The sequence below is a fragment of the Leuciscus leuciscus genome (genome assembly GCF_965113295.1).
Source record: "Leuciscus leuciscus genome assembly, chromosome: 12".
NCBI lineage: Eukaryota > Metazoa > Chordata > Actinopteri > Cypriniformes > Leuciscidae > Leuciscus > Leuciscus leuciscus.
Window position 1 is genome coordinate 20,458,321 of NC_138736.1, and position 15,341 is coordinate 20,473,661.

Here is a 15,341-nt window from a genome sequence, read left to right on the forward strand (position 1 = left end):
GGAATTGAGGATACTAATTGTTGCAGTTTTGCAAGTGGAATATTTGCCCAATATTCTACTGTACAATCAGATTCAAGACAGCTGCTCAACAGTCTGTGGTCATCGTTGACTGATTCTCCTTTTCATGATTGGTCATACATTTTCAATAAGAGACAGATCTGGACTGCAGGCAGGCAGGAAGGCAGGCACAACCCTTTCTATGGTGCAGAGTGTCTAGAAACCACTCAGTTTTAGCATGTGCAGAATGAGGCCTGGCATTGTCTTGCTTCCCAGGAAAGATGTCATCTTGATGGCAGTTTATGTCTCTGTACAATCATATGCCTCCATGTCAGTGATACCTTCACACAAATCCAAGTCACCCATACCGATTGCAATGATGTACCCCAATACCAGGACAGATGTTTGCTTTTGCACCTGTCACCGATGAAAGTCTGGTTGGTCCCTTTCATCTTTGGGACTGAGAACTAGATGTTTGTTTTTCCCCAAAACAAGCTGAAACATGGACTCATCTGACCACAGCAAACATTTCCACTGTCTTCTAGACCATCTGAGATGAGCTCGGGCCCGAGAACTCGCCGGCATCTCTGCATAGTACTGATGTATAGCTTTCTCCTTGCTGAACAGAGATTCAAGTGGCATTTCTTCATGCAGCGTCAGACTGTGTTAAGTGAAAATGGTTTTCTAAAGTACTCCTGAGCACATGTGGCTGTATTTAACAGAGTAGCATGATGGTTTCTCATGCAATGCTGTCTGAGGGCTCTAAGGTCATGCACATTCAACGGAGGTCTCCTGCCTTGCCCTACACAGACTGAGATTTCTCTGGATTCCCTGAATCTTTTCACAATATTATGTGTGGTAGATGGTGAAAGAGATAAATTCTTTGCAATCTTGCTTTGATAAATGTGATTTTTGAATTGTATCTCATGCATTTTGGCACAAAGTGGTGAGCCATGACCCATATTTGCCTGCAAAGACTGAGAAGCTCCTTTCATGATACCCATTCACCTATTCATTTTGGACTGCTTTAAAAGAGTTGGATAATCTAACCTTTATAATCTTTTCACTTTTATTTAGCCTGTGTCCAGACTTTTTTGTAGTGTGTTGCAGCCATCGATATCAAATTTTTTTTATATTTACAAAATACAATTATGTTGGTCAGTGAAAACATTGGAATACTGTCCTTTGTACTTTTGTCAGTTAAAAAAAGGTTCAAGATAATTAACAAATCACAGATTGTGAATTTTATTGCATTTTACAAAATGTCCCAACTTTTATGGAAATGGGGTTGCAAATCAAAACTGTTATCGAATGAAATGTTGAACCTATGAAGAGGTATATGATTGTGAAGCTTTGGGGGTGTTGATGGACTCGGTCTACTCCATCTATGTTTTGATCATACCCACATTCAAGTGTTGATAAAAAAAGAATGCATAAAGCAATAACTTTTTTTTAAAGCAGAGGCTCTGTTCTTTCTTTTTTATATATTGCATGTATACTAAAATATATTCACAAATTCACTCAGCAAAATATTCTGGGGGCCATGAAAGTTTTGGGAAAATTATCGAAAATGCTGGCACTGTAATGGTTATGTTTTATTGATATTGTGTTCTGCTTTCCCTCTACTGGTTTACCTGTGTTCCCTTTGCTTATTAGTTTCCACAGCTTCTAATTAATCACACACCTATTTCTGTTCAGTTCATTAGCTCTCACTCTAATTTAAGACCTTTGTTTCCTCAGTTCATAGTTCTGTGTCGTCTTACAGTTTTGTGGTTGTGTTATTATATTACTCCTTGTGATTCTCCTGCATGATTTCCCTTTGGATTTATTATTAAAGACTGTTTGTTGATAACAGTCTTTATTAATAATTAAATGTATTAAATATGAATAATAAATAAATGATCATAATATTGATATTGCAATGCTTTAACTACAGCCACACTTAGTCAAGCACTGGCTGGCACCCGCTGGTGGGGAAAGAGTTAAAGTACAGTTAAAGGTATTTTTCAAGTATAAAATTGAATACCAAAATAACCACATAGTACTCTTCAAGTGCAAAAAATTATATATAAATAGTAAACTATTGATGTTATGTTCACTTAAAGAAAATTCACAAGTACTGTATACTTGCAGTATAAAACTACTAAACTAATAGTTTACTGAGAGTATACTTCAAAGTGTACTTTCATAAAATAAAAATGTGCTATATTTACTGTAGTACACTAGTAAACTATCAGTATACTTAAGTACACCTGTAGTATATTTAAAAGTATACTTTTATATACTAAAAAGTGGGCCAATTCAGTCCCAATATAGCAGTACTGAAGTATTGTACACTTACAGGAATACTACCACTAACTTAAAAAAATACTTGAACTTTGCTTGAGTATCCTTAATAAAACATTGAATATACTGACTTTTAGTAAGGGTAAACCGCAGGACCTTTCATCTTTGTCTTAGAAATTGAAATTCAGTCTGCTTCGTGCCTGAAAAATCCAATTTGAGTTACGAAATATTTTAATTGTAATTCAAGTAGGTCATCATCCTTGCCATTAAAGCAGATGTGACACACTACAAACTGACCTCATTTGTCCCGTAGCATTGTTCCAACCTTTAACTGCAGTCATGTTGAACTGATAACATTTCAAGCAATAGGTTTTCCAAATAGCATGACATGTTCATTTGAGTACAATTACTTACACCGGTCAGGTCTGCTGCAGGCATTTGTCACAGAAGCAATCACATTACCGGATTAATTCCTCACAATTTGCCTAACATAATAATAATAATAATAATAATTTATTTTATATACCGCTTTTAAGTTTAATTTATATACCGCCTTTCCCAAGCTCAAGGACACTTCACAATAACAGTAAGGAACAGTCAGTTCAAACATAATTAATGGACAGTAGACATTTTCCCAGTCGAAGACATGAGCGATTGCAGTTGCATATCGCTTTCCAGTCGAATACAAACAGTCACCATAACAGAAAACAGAAAAACATAACACTGTGTTTACAGACAACATAGAAGGTGGGCAGTTAAAGCAAATGTCAGATGCAAAAGACTAATGGTACTTAAGGAAACATTATGACCGGGACACAGAGTTATGGAAAATGTTTAAGAAAAAAAAAAACCAAAAAAAAAAAAACCGTTATGACCGATAATACATATACTTTCCCACCCCATTACCTGATATAGCCCTCACAATGGCACCATTGTAAGCTTTGGACCCTCCAGAGGAAATAAGGCTTCAGTTATTTTGCCCCCGCGGGATCCTGTGGCCCTTTGGTCCTTCAAAACAACTGCTGTGGGCTTCTATATCCTCCCAATGGCACCTGATGGATCAATCTAGCTCTTGCTGCCCTGCCATTGGTGGGTTAAACTAGTACTTCATAGCTATTATGGCAATGGCTTCTTAATGAACCTCGCTCTGTATGGGGAAGAGATTAATAGTATTGACGATTGTGCATTGCATTAGCCTGCTCTCACAGAGTTGATGCCATTCTTAAATTCCGAACATGCAGAAACGTTTAAGGGGAGGTTGAGTGCTTGCATTCTAATCATCGGGAAAAATGCACTGCTGCAGTCCAAGGGTCTAATAGGGAAAGTTTCAGGCTATTAGTGCCAAGAGAGAGAGTTTCAGATATGTAGTTTCTACTAGAAGGTGTCACAAAGTGACTACCCCACCTTAGATCAGTGCAACCCCATTTGATTAGGTTCACAATGGGAAAGGAAGGGCATCATAACGAACAGTGCTATCAGTGATGAGGCTCAATGCACAGTGGCATCATCGCAGGTCAAGTGAGGGTGTGGCCAGGGATGGTACAAAGCTCTCAGACTTTACACCACAGAGATCTGAGAATGCACTTTTATTTCGTGACTTACTAATTGACAATGTAACCACAACGTTGCATGCTCGAAGTTTATTTTGTGCTTTATAAATAATGAAGTGATATACAGCATGCATCGCCCCATTTGTCGTGTGTAATATTTGAAGAGTGCATGCTACTAGCGTAGTATAACAGATGACAGAACAGGAAAGTTTGTTTTTCGGAGATGAGACCCTTTTTATTTCGTAAAAAGCTACGAAAATAACATTAGAATAATGACACCAGCCTGACAACATCTCACCTGACCTCATACTGAATCGGGACAATGCATTTTCCTCAACACCCTCAGTTGAAACTATAATAGTAGTATATTGGTGAAAAAGAATTGGCAAATTGACTATAACGCAACTTTGTGAGATTGCGTTGAACTAAGATGAGTGATGGGCCTAGGTTTTTAGTGATTATAAAGGCATCGCTCTTTGCGCACTTTCTAGGCTATGTTTATTTTTTCATGATGCTAAGAGGACTGTGACAGAGGGCTCTTTCAAGATTGCGGCAGCACTACATTTACACAAACACATGATCCACTATCCACCCATTTGCCCTACCCTTGGGTGCACACTAGGATCAGGTTGCATGAATAACACACACATATCCACTCCATTACTGCATCCTTCCCCCATTTCCCACTATAAACACATGCAGACACCAGATAAGTTCACCATTAAATGTTTATTGTACTTATCTGCACATTATTTCTCATCTTCGGTTGTCTGTTTGTGTTGCGTCTTAGTCCAGATTAGCAGAAGCAAATGGCAAACACCAGTAGCGATCCAGAAAGCCAGATATCTCTGAATTCCCACTTTGTGCATGTGTAATTACTGTGTACATGTGTAATGTTGTTTGTTTGGGGGAGAGTTGGGAGAGTTGCCTTGTCACAAGGACCAATAGCCATGCTGCAAAGTTTTGGAAGTGACATCGATAAAAATATGGGATTCACTCTCAAAATTGCAATAACTGACATTGTCTCTCACTGTACATCTCTATTATTTTTATGGTGATGCTTATAGTAGCCGTTGCCTACAGATTACAGCTGCACTTTTACTAGAGCACCCTCACTAATTTCAGAAACACCATCAGCGATTCGATTCTGCCTTGTATTTTCTCACTAATTCTATGAGATCACACATACTGTTCAATGTATAATGCTCCCTTCAAAGTAGGTGTTATGATCTGGCTGATACATCGCACAATGTTAGATCTTGTATGAGTAGTAAGCACGACACCGTATATCTTCAAGACCTCTCATTTTATTCCGTACAGTAACTTCACATGTTTAGCACTAAGCACACTTCTTCTCTCCCTTTGTTTCACCCACTACTTCTTCCTCTTACAACACAACATCCCTAGAGGTAGCATTATGAATTACAGTACATGACACAACATTTCCCTTCTTTGTAAAAACATTCTTCTTAACTCAACAGAAGGAAACATGTACTCTGAATAAAGTAGTTGTGACAACCTAGACAACTATTCAGTAACAGTCCGTACATTATATTCAATGCATGTAAAACAGTGACATCTCTGTTAACTAATAACTCATGACATCAATACATGAATGGTCAGCAAAAGCAGTCAATTGACATTTGAACATATTTAATAACATTCCTTTACTGATACTTCAAACACTTTTGTAAACCAAGGAGTGATTAACTCATTCAGAACTGTTTATTTTAGTTTTTTTTCTCATTGAGAACTACACCTGTGCAACTTGGATGTAAAACAGTCCTGTTTAGTGTATCTCATAGTCCTTGTGCCAAACAGGCTTCCATCTCATACGCAAGACTTTCACGGAACTGTGTGTAGTGTTGTGTGTTTGCTGTAATGTGTTACTGGCAGTCAGTCAATCCAGGTGAGTATGCCAGGTGAGCAGCATTCCACTTTTTCCCCATCACTGAGCAGGAATGTGTTGGGTCCCACTCTCTTCTCTACTCTTACAGGAGCAGAAAATCTAGGATGACCTTTTGGGGTTGCACGAGGACACCTTATTCTCACTCTCCCTCCCACGTCAAAGAGAGGATTGCGAGCACTGCGTTTGTGATCAGTGTATAATTTAGTTTTGTCCTGTTTCTTTTTCACATGTTCACGGACAGCAGCAAGATCACATTTGCCTTCCCCATGTAAAGGCAGGATGTTAAGCTTGGTTCGCATCTTCCTCCCATATAAGAGCTTGTATGGTGACACACCTGTCGTAGCGTGAGGGGTTGCCTGATACACCTGGAGCCACTCTGTAACAGCTCTACTCCATGGTTGTGAGTGTTGAATGGCTGTCTGGATGCAACCTTTCAGTGCACGGTGAAATCTTTCAACAGCACCATTAGATGCGGGATAGTGCACAGATGTATGGATGTGTTTTATATCTCGTTCCTTCACAAACTCAGCAAAGACAGTTGAGGTGAACTGTGTACCATTGTCCGTAACGATACACTCTGGGTTGCCGTGATGACTAAAAACCGTACTCAGAAATTTGACAACATCCTCAGTAGTTGCACTGCTGGCAAATGCAAGCTCAGGCCACTTGGAATGATAGTCTGTGAGCGTTATAGCATATCTGCAACCAGGGGTGGATGTTTCAAATGGTCCGACTATATCCAGACCCAGTTTTTTCCACGGACCCTCAGGAAACTGAACTGGCTGCAGAGGTGCTGGATGCGTCACAGCAGATTTGTCATTGGACTGGCAGGGAATGCATGTAGCGATAGTTGACTGGACCTGAGAGTCCACCAGTAAAGATTGTTCCTCTGAAAATTAAAGCATCTTTCACTGCGAGTTCATCTCTCACTCTGAAGTATGGAATCATGTCCTGACTCACCGCTTTGATGGAGGGTGGCCAGCCATGTGTAATGGCCCCACACGTACGTTCGCCATTTTTCATTAGCCCACACATATGCCAGAGCAGGGGTGGGCAACTCCGGTCCTGGAGGGCCACTGTCCTACAGAGTTTAGCTTCAACCCTAATCAAACACACCTGAACAAGCTAATCAAGGTCCTCAGGATAACTAGAAAATTACAGGCAGGTGATTTTTTCAGGGTTGGAGCTAAACTCTGTAGGACAGTGGCCCTCCAGGACCGAAGTTGCCCACCCCTGTGCCAGAGCCTCCTTCTCCACTATAGAATTTATTTATTTTTTCAGCAACAGTGAGTGTGCGGGAAGCAAAAACCACTGTTTTTTCTGTTCTGTCTGATTGCACTTGGCCGAACACTGCACCCAACCCGTAGTCACTGGCATCCGTTGAAATGAATGAATAAAGTGGGGGGTCATAAATGGCAAGGGCCGGACTGGACACAAGCATCTGTTTAAAGTTCTCAAAACTGCTTTGAGCAGCAGGCGTCCAAGAAAATTGTCCTTTTTCTTTAGCGCACTCACTCATTGGGGCAACAACTGTTGCAAACCCAGGAAGGAATTTTGAGTACCAGGACACTAATCCTACGAAGGATTGCAGAGATGCTGCATCAGATGGAGGCGGAGCTTCACGGACAGCATCTAGATGCTCTCGATCAGGTAGGATTCCATGAGTGTTGATTACATGGCCCAGAAACTGCAGTGAAGTCTGTTTGAAATTGCATTTTTTATCATTTAACACCAGCCCAGACTCTTTAAATTTCTGCAACACAGCACTGAGGTTCAAGTCATGCTCCTCAGATGTTTCTCCATACACGATAACATCATCCAGGTAATTTTTGACACCTGGTATGCCCTCCAGGATGGTGACCATCATCTTTTGGAAAGCGGAGGGTGCCGATGCCAGGCCATAGGGAACCCTGCAAAATCTGAACAGGCCGTCATGAGTGATAAAAGCTGTAATATCTCTACACTCCTCATGCAGGGGAAGCTGATAGTATGCATTAGCCAGATCAATAGTAGAAAATACTGTAGCACCCCTATAAAGGGCATTTCATCAATGTGTGGTAATGGATAACAGTCAGTAATGACGGCTTTGTTAACTTCTCTTAAGTCGGCACACATTCGTATCCCACCTGTTTTCTTCCCAGTAACAACGATGGGGGACACCCAGGCTGAAGCATCCACACGTTCGATGACGCCTGCTCTTAGCAGACGATCTAATTCAGCTGAAACAGACGCTCGGACTGCAAAAGGTAAGCGTCACAATTTCTGACGCACAGGTTTTACTGTGGGGTCAATTTTTGCCTTGCGGACAAAGTTCTTTACACATTCTATTTCAGTATCTGTCAGGGATGTGATATTGGTGGCCATGACCGAGGAGCAGACATTATCACCCTTTATTTGAAGTTTTAGGGCAGAAATCAAGTCCATGCCTAACAAAGCAGTCCCTTTATCCACAACGAAGAATGTGGCAGCAGCTGACACATTTGATACACACGCATTACATACACACGATATGTATTCCTGTGTATAAGTCACCAGACGGATGGCAGGTGTTGATAATTGTGTGGCACTAAGGAGAGTAGTGAATACCCTATGGCAACTGTCAAAAATGATTGATTGACAGGTGCCCCGCCCCTTCCGGTGAAAGCATTACATTACAGAAAGCAACTACCCTTGCAACACAATTAGAAGCCGCGGCTGAGCACGCAAAGAGAATGATGGCCGACAGAGATGCTCCAGTGCGAGCTGTACAAGTCAAGCCACATCATGCGAGAGGGAAATACCGTTCACGTCCGACTGCTGCCCCCGCTTCTTCAACCCGTAAGTCATGTTTCAGATGCGGTTCAGACAAACACCTAGCTAACTCAGCACAGTGCCCAGCTGCAAAGGTGTTTTGTAAATTATGCAACAAGAAGGGACATTTTGCTCGTGTGTGCCATTCAGCCCCAGCAAGTGATGTGCGCGAGGTGCGAGTGCATGACGTCACAGTGCTGTATCTAGTGAACTCTGCCGAAGTACCAAAGAAACTACATTGCGAAGTGACTGTCAATACTACTGCTTCACCTGGCACCACAGTACAATTCGTTGTGGATACAGGTTCTTCTGTGTCTATATTGCCTCTTCACATTTATAAACACCTCCTTAGTAGTGAATACCCTATGGCAACTGTCAAAAATGATTGATTGACAGGTGCCCCGCCCCTTCCGGTGACAGGTGCCCGCCCCTTTTGGCATAGGATCAAAGGGATCATCATAGAACAAAGGAGATCAAAGGGATCAAAGGGGTTTGACAGTTAGTTTTGACTTTTGATTGACAGGTTGACAGTTAGTATGACTTTTGATCATGTTATTGACAGTTAGTTTCGGGTTTTGATGTCTTTTGAAGGCTTTTGAAGGCTTTTGATATTGGGTTTTGATATTATGGGACCGGACCACGCCGCCCTCGCCCTCGCGGCGGGCGGCTGTGAACTGTGCGAAGAACTGCCGATGTCGACCCTGCGGGCTCGACTCGCCTTGTTCGACGCTCCAGCTGTCTCTCCGTCTGCCTCCACCGGGCCGCGCAAGAAGAAGCGCCGCTCTCAGAGGCCAACGGAACCCGCAGCAGCAGCTGAGCGCTTGCCGGAGCCCCTCCCGCGAGCCTCGCTATCTCCATCTCCTCCCCCCCTTCCCGACGCGCAGCGGCCGGCCTTCGCCCGCACTGCCGTCGCCTCGGGGGATGAAGCGGATGACGCTGCTTTAGCGGACAGCTGCTCTCTCCTGGCCTCGGACAGCGAGGAGTGGTCTGGATCTCTCCGCTCCACCTCCTCTGCACAGGAGTCTAGCCGGTCCCGCGCCAGTGTCGACGCGGAACTTCTCCGCCTCCTCACCAAAGCGGTTGAACAATTGGGACTCGACTGGTCCCCACCGAGGGCGCCCGCGCCTAACCGACTCGACGGGTGTTTTCTGCCTAGCCGCCGCCCAGCGCCTGCCTCTAGGTCAGCACCCTTCCTGCCTGAGCTCCACGCTGAGCTCTCTAAGTCGTGGAACGCCCCATTCTCCACTAGACTCCGCTCACCGGTCTCCTCGACCCTCTCCCAAGTGGACGGGGCCGTCGAGAAGGGATATACACAAATTCCCCCGGTGGAAGATGCTGTGGCAACGCACCTTTGCCCGCCATCCGCTAGATGGCGCTCAAAGTCTGCCCTGCCGTCCAAGGCCTGCAGGACCACATCAGCACTCGTCGGCCGCGCCTTCTCCGCCGCCGGCCAGGCTGCTTCCGCCCTGCATTCTATGGCTGTGCTCCAGATCCTCCAGGCCGATCTGCTCCGCGAGCTGGACGAGAAAGGCCCGGATCACGCCGTTCTCACGGACCTGCGTAGCGCGACGGACCTCTCCCTTCGCGCCACAAAGTCCGCTGCACAAGCCATCGGGAGATCTATGGCCTCGCTCACCGTCACCGAAAGGCACCTTTGGTTGACGCTGGCGGATATGAGCGAATCCGAGCGTTCCGTGTTTCTCAACGCACCGCTCTCTCCCACCGGCCTATTCGGCCCAGTGGTCGCCGGGATCGTCGATCGCTTCTCGGAGGTGCAGAAGGCGTCGCAGGCGATGAATCTCTTCCTGCCCCGCCGCTCGAGCTCTTCTGCAGGCCGCTCTCAGAATCAGCCTCCTGCACGGAGCTCGTCTCAGCGCTCTGCCCAGCCTCCGTCTTCGCAGCGACGACAGGGCGGCCGCCCTAGATCGCGCTCAACCAGCCGTCACAGACCGCCTCCCCCCCGGGGACCCCGGCCAAAGGTGACGCTCAAGCCTGAGCCCGCGAAGTCCTCCTAGCGGCTGCAAGGAGGAAAAGATGGCTGAGTCCCGCTGCGGCCGGACCGCCATCAAAGCGCCCAGCTCTGTCAGTCCCCTTAGAAAAGGCTACTGCAGCAGCTTACATCGCAGCCAACGAGCCAGTAATACAACTCTCTCGCCTGCACACAAACGCCGTTTTCACGGCGACCCAGAGAAATCTCATAAAGAGTATGGTTTCGGGTTTTCCGGCTCACGCCGAAGGTGTCATGAGTGTAGAATATGTGCCCACGCCCCAGTGCTCACTACTACACGCAAACACGATCTCCCCGGTAACGCTCACAGAGCGCACTCTCATAAAGCGGGCACGCGCCGCTCGAGTGCTAAAGGTAGAGATTGTGCCCACTCTTCCGTGCCCACACCTACCCACTGCCCGCTCTGTCACACAGTTATCCCGGGATGCAGATCCTCTAAAGCTCCCTTACACTGGCCGTGTTGCATATGTAAGCCCTGTGCCCGCTCACGAGCGCACGCACTTACTAACAAACACGTTAAACCTCATGCCGCTCTCGCGCCACGGGTTTCTAGCATCAAAATGTGCCCCGTCCCCAGTGACCGAGCCGTTATGTGCTGTACAGCCAGTCACCATTGTTCGCGAGCCCCCGTATTTGAGCACCGGCAGCGCGCGCGCCGCCCCGTCCTCTCTGATAGAGGTTCCCCATCCCGCCCAGCGCGGCGATCCGAACCCAGAGATCATTCGACCCCTAGCTATGTGTGCGAAAGCATGGCAAGCTATCCAGGGCGTGTCAGAATGGGTGCTGAATACTATAATGCACGGCTATTCGCTTCAATTCGCTCGCCGTCCCCCGCGCTTTCTAGCACGGACAGAGACGAGAGTGAATACAGAAGTAGCGCATCTGCTTCAGGCAGAAATAGCAAAGCTGCTGCACAAAGGGGCTATAGAACAGGTGCATCCTTCTCAGAGCGAGTCGGGCTTTTACAGCCGTTATTTCCTCGTACCCAAGAAGGACGGAGCGCTGAGACCTATTTTAGATCTGAGACATTTGAACAAAGCTCTCATGAGACACCGTTCAAAATGATCACAACCAGACAAATCCTCGCGCAAATTCGCCCGGGAGACTGGTTCATCTCTCTCGATCTAAAGGACGCATATTTTCAGATTCAGATAATACCCCGTCACAGGCCATTCTTGAGATTCGCCTTCGACGGTCGGGTATATCAGTACACCGTCCTGCCGTTCGGTCTATCTTTAGCACCCCGTACATTTACGAAGTGCATGGACGCGGCTCTCTCTCCCCTGAGGAGACAAGGAATGCGGATACTGAATTATCTGGACGACTGGCTAGTCCTCGCGCAGTCAGAGGCAGAGCTTTTGTCTCACAGAACAGCGCTTCTCAGCCATCTGGAATGCTTGGGTCTCTCGGTCAACTGGACCAAGAGCTCATTACTGCCCCGCCAGTCGACTTCCTTTCTCGGAATAGAACTGGACTCGGTGGCTATGATGGCCAGATTGTCAGAGCAGCGCGCGCGCCGCATTCGACATCTCGCCGCGTCTTTCCAGACGGGCAGTCAGGTTCCGCTGAGGACATTCCAGCGAGTCCTGGGGCATATGGCCTCAGCTGCAGCAGTGCTCCAGCTGGGCTTACTGCGCATGCGCCCGCTTCAACGCTGGCTGAAAGCGCGAGTGCCTCACCGAGCCTGGACGGCCGGCCGCTTACGAGTCAGAGTGGATCATGGCTGTGTTTCAGCCCTGCAGCCCTGGCTAGCAGCCGAATGGTATCGCACGGGAGTGACGATGGGAGTTGTCTCGCACCGGAAAGTTGTCTCGACAGATGCGTCCAACCTAGGTTGGGGAGCGCTATTAGAGGGCAGACCGGTCTATGGCCCTTGGTCAGACCAGGAGAGTCACCTTCATATAAACTGTCTAGAGATGCTGGCGGTCGAGAAAGCGCTCAAGCACTTCCTCCCATACCTACAGGGCCACCATGTACTAGTCCGCACGGACAACATGTCAGTGGTAGCCTATGTGAACCGTCAGGGCGGTGTCAGATCCAAAACACTCTGCGCCCTGGCGGAACGCCTCCTTGTGTGGGCTCAGCACTCACTGCGCTCGCTGAGAGCCGCGCATGTGCCGGGTCTCCTGAACGAGGGTCCAGACAGACTGTCCAGGGACAATGTTCCCCTGGGGGAGTGGTCTTTGCATCCCCAAACAGTCCAGTCACTGTGGCGCCGTTTCGGCAGAGCGGAAGTCGACCTCTTTGCGTCAAAAGACAACGCGAAAAAAAAAAAAAAAAAAAAAAGACAACGCGCACTGCCCACGGTTCTTTTCCAAGAGCGAGGACGCGCTGGCCCAAACCTGGCCCAGCGGCCCGCTTTACGCTTTTCCCCCTGTCTCTCTGCTGCCACAAGTCATCGGGAGAATCAGGGAAGCGCGCCACACGGTGCTCCTCATAGCCCCGTATTGGGAGAATCAAACGTGGTTCCCAGATCTAATACGGCTGGCGGACACACCCCCCTGGCCGATACCGGTGAGAAGAGACCTTCTCTCTCAAGCCCGCGGCTCGATCTGGCATCCTCATCCAGAGCGCTGGTCTCTGCATGTATGGATAATCAACGGATACCCGTTGACTTGCCAATAGGGGTTGTGAACACGATCACACAGTCTAGAGCTCCCTCTACGAGACGGCTCTACACATCTAAATGGTCTGTGTTTAATAAATGGTGCACCGCCCAAGGGCTGGATCCACAAACATGTGAGGTGTCGCGTGTGCTTTGTTTCCTCCAAGAGCTGTTGGACATGGGCAGGTCCCCCTCCACGCTCAAAGTATATGTTGCGGCCATATCAGCTTTTTCCGACTCGGCGCTGGGCCGCGCATTAGGGAGGAATGAGTTCATTATCCGCTTCCTTAGAGGAGCTAGGAGGATGAACCCCCCGCGACCCCCCTCGGTTCCTATTTGGGATCTTTCCCTGGTCTTAGAGGCCATGAAAGCGCATCCCTTTGAACCCATGGAAACTGTGGATATGAAATACCTCACGCTCAAAACCGTTTTTCTGATAGCCCTGTCTTCAGTCAAACGTGTGGGTGACCTGCATGCGTTGTCAGTTAACGCGGCATGTCTCGAGTTCGGACCTAATGACTCTAAAGTCATTCTCAAACCGAGACACGGTTATGTCCCCAAAGTGTTGGGCACACCCTTCAGAGCACAGGTCATTTATCTCTCAGCTTTGCCGGCTACCGGCAGCGAAGTTGACAGTAATCTCCTTTGCCCTGTCAGAGCGCTGAGAAATTACATTACGCGCTCCGCCGCCATGAGGCGCTCGGAGCAGCTTTTCGTTTCGTTTGGTGGGCGCACCAAGGGTCTCGCCGCCTCGAAACACACTCTGTCCAGATGGATAGTGGACGCTATTGCAGCTGCTTATGCGTCTAAAGACCTGCAATGCCCTTTGGGCATCAGAGCCCACTCTACTAGAGGCATGGCCTCGTCATGGGCTTGGTATAGCGGAATTTCTATTCTTGACATTTGTACGGCGGCGGGCTGGGCCTCCCCGTCTACATTTGTTAGATTTTACAATCTAGAAGTTCCCGCCCTGCAGGCTAAACTTTTATCAGTCTAAATCTCGCGTAGGCCGGCCCACTTCTGTGCGCGGGCTACTGCTGTTTGATTTAGCCCTCCTGGTTGAGCTGTACAATATAAGGGTTGGTTAGTCAGACCGGCCGCGCCGTTCTGTTCCCCCTACTATGTGCTTATGTACTTGCGCTAGCCATATCATTGGCCGCCTGGCTCACACTCTCGTGTTCCCCGGGCTTCCCTGGGACTCATTCAGTGGATGCCGGGCGCGCACGGCGTTGACAAGGGAGTTCCCGTAGCGTAAGCTAAACTTACGCAATACGAGAGAACCTCTCGTAAGAGAACGTACTCGGTTACCTAATGTAACCTCTGTTCTCTCTAGAGAGGGAACGAGTATTGCGTAACCCGCCGTGCTCGCGCCACGAGCTCACTCGCTTCTGCGACAAAAACCAGTGAAAGCAGCCTCTCAGCCCATATTTATACCCTCTGCCACGCCCCGCCTCGGGCCGTGACGCGTAGGCGCGCTGCTCGCGCTCATTGGGCGTGACGTCACGCCAAGGGCACAGTGATAGGCTGCTGCAGTTGCCGCAGAGCAGCCTATGAGCACGCTAGATTGCCTGCTCTAGGTCTGCTTGCTGCCACACTGCGTTGACAAGATATAAAAATTAAGGATAATTTTTTTGCTTCATATCTCGAGAAAAGATGACTTTACCCGTAGCGTAAGCTAAACTTACGCAATACTCGTTCCCTCTCTAGAGAGAACAGAGGTTACGTTAGGTAACCGAGTACGTTTTTAGTTTTTTCAATAACCATGCATAAACATTATTCTCTCAAAAATACAAACATGTACATGCATGTTGCTCACATATTATGGTAGCCCTGTTTGTGCTAAATAGAGTGTAATTATACCTTTGCCATTAATATGTTTATAAGCAACTGAAAAAAGCACAAATGTCAGGGCATGTCAGAACATCTCAAGGACCCCAAAAACCCCTCAGACCCCAGAGGGTTAAAGCCTTTTGAACATGACAGTTAGTGTTTTTGAAGTTGGTAGGCTATCACAGAATTCTCCTCCCTTCATATTCCTGAGCTTATCCGAGCTGTACTGTGAAACTGATAAGGATAAACTGTGGAAGTTTATCTCACACACAAATGTTGAAAAGCCATTCAGTTCTTTTAAAAGAATATAAATGAAATGTTTATAAAGATCTTACTAAAACCTCACACCAAAAGTTGAAATAAAAT